General features: G+C 30.7%; 1 protein-coding gene across 1 annotated transcript in view; it reads right to left on the bottom strand.

Moving 5' to 3' along the window:
* LOC109376253 (serine-rich coiled-coil domain-containing protein 1-like) overlaps positions 1–2614 on the bottom strand; it is a 191828-nt gene that overhangs the window by 73911 nt on the left and 115303 nt on the right. The window lies entirely within an intron of this gene.

Genomic DNA, 2614 nt, shown 5'->3' with positions numbered 1-2614 from the left:
AAAATGTAAAGATTTGCATGCCATTTTTCATTTCTGAAAGCCAGTAGCTCCCCCCAGGTGCTGTATATCAGTATTTATACTATCTAGTAATTATATATTGCTTTTGAAAATAGATATGAGACATGAGTAAAAAGGAGATATGTGTAGTCTTTCTGACAAAATTATATATGAGCAGATGGACATCATATTAAGTACATTAATATGTTAATTGTCTAAATGGAAAAGCTTGTCATATAATTTCAGGCTATTAATGAGATCAAGAATACCAGCTATGAAATAAAGAAGTGATTTTATGCCCTTGGTAACTGGGTTTTTCCCCTTGCCATTTCATCCCTTTGTAGAATAATTTCTCTTATAGGGAAAAAAAAATGCTAGATGAGAAAACACTCAGAGTTGTTCTCTCTGCATTGCTCAAAATGACTGTTTTTATTGCAAGAATATTAGCAGACCTTCTAGACCTGCATTAAACACAGGCAAATAAAGCCTTTGAAAATATTATTGGAGCCTCTGTTTTATTATTAAAAGAAGATAATTTGAGGAGAGGTAAATTTCTAAATTATCTTCTCTGTTACCTAACTTTGAAAATAAGCATTGCTTTTTTTTATTTTAGTTTTATATTTTAAAAATATAAATCATTTTGAGTAGAAAAGAGGTTATTTATTTTCTGGATTAAAGGAAAAACTTCAGTCCATTAGTTTTCCATTTAGTAAATGAACAGTCATAGACAACATAATATTTACAAGTACTCAAAGTATACAGAGAAGGTCATGGTTTGCATTCCCTGTCACTAGTACCAATGTTTTAAATCAGATTAAATATTTGTCAAGTTAGAGAAATACCTGCTTTGCCTACCTCTAGGGTTCCTGTGAATAAAACAATTAGTGGAAATCTAGATAATATATGTGAAATTACAAGTTAACAAATATTTTGTTCAATGAATACTAATAGATTCCATTCATTGATAGTCTATTTCAGGAATTTTCGTAGATACTTGTGGTAGTCAGAACAATGACTCCCAAAGATGTCCATATCTTAATACCTAGAAGTTATGACTATATTATGTTGCATGGCAAAAGAAAATAAAGGTTGCAGATGCAATTAAGGCTGGTAATTAGCTGACCTTGAGATGGAAGATTATTCAGAATTACCTAGGTGCATCCCATGTAATCACATGAGTTCTTAAATATAGGAAAAAAAGGCAAAAGATAGGCCCATATAGGAAAAGAGGCAAAAGATAGGGCCAGAGTGATGACCACGACAAGACTCAACTTGCCTTTGCTGGCTTTGAAGATGGAGGAAGGGGATCATAAGAAAAAANCACAGTGTCTGACACATAGTAAACCCAAAAAACCATTTCCCTTGTGACTTAACCTAATCATGGGAATGAAAGCCATCATATATTTATAGTCCTAGGGATTCTATAGGGTATATGCACCAGGAGGGGGATATTGGAGACCATCTTAGGAATCTGCATACAACAGTGACACTTGGCTTAATTGGCATAATTATAATCTTGATAGTTTTTTTTTCTCTTAAATTATATGTTCAGTATTATTGGGCAATAATAATGAAAACATATATTTCAAATAAAAGAAACTTGTTATACATTTAAAAAAGACAGGGAATTATGTTTTATTCTTAAAATATTTTTTCTTTAATGTTTTTAATATTGTCCTTTGAGATTTGAAAACAAATCTGCTATTTTTCCTTGAATATTTTCATCCATGGTGATCTTTAGCCTCTTTTATTTAGCATAAATTAAAAACAGATGTGCTAGAAAACTATATAAAAAGATGTTCTCGTTAAAGAATTATGGCCTTTGAGATGGAGACATGCTTGGCTGAAAATCAATATGCAGGATATTCTCTGCAAAAAAATTATTTAAAAGCTCAGTCATCACTGAAATATGGGTTAACATTTTAGCACATTTGACAAAAATTGTGTTTTCCTTTTCTTAACATCAAAAATAGGATTTTTGAGCATATACAAAATTCACAGAAGTACACACCATTTGTGAATCTAAAAAAATGTGAAAGAATGTTATATAACAAACTGACTCAAAGACATTTAGTGGAATGAGGTATAGTGTAGGGTTAATGTGAAGTATAATAAGGGAAAATAAGATCTATCGACTACAGTGAAAAGTAAATTCAATACAGATAAAACAATGTTTTTGAGAACTGAAAAATGCTATTAATGATTCTTCTGAAGATTACTGATTAGCATATCAATCTGAATAATGTCTTAATAGTTAAAAGTGGTAAATTTGTAATGTTAGTCAATTTTTCATAGACTATGCAGAAACTTGTAATTTTGCTCAAGCATGAATTAACCAGATAATTGGATCAATTTTCCACTTCACTCTTGATGTCTTAAAGTATAAAAACATAATCATCTACATAATAATACCTGAAACAGCTTCTTTAAATATGCATGTCTTTTATAGACTATTGCCAAATTTGAATTACAATCAATTGATGTGGTGGTCCATAGCTAAGAGAAGGGATTGAGAAAAAAATCCTGACATTGAAGAAGTTCACTTGACACATCTGATAGAAAGGTTCTTCTATCTGTGTTTGAACCTGTGTTTGTACACTGGTGTTATCCAATTGAT

This window comes from Hipposideros armiger, unplaced genomic scaffold (genome assembly GCF_001890085.2).
Source record: "Hipposideros armiger isolate ML-2016 unplaced genomic scaffold, ASM189008v1 scaffold_1076, whole genome shotgun sequence".
NCBI classification, from domain to species: domain Eukaryota; kingdom Metazoa; phylum Chordata; class Mammalia; order Chiroptera; family Hipposideridae; genus Hipposideros; species Hipposideros armiger.
Note: the sequence above shows the minus strand (reverse complement) of the source record. Positions and strands in the feature narration are given on the sequence as shown.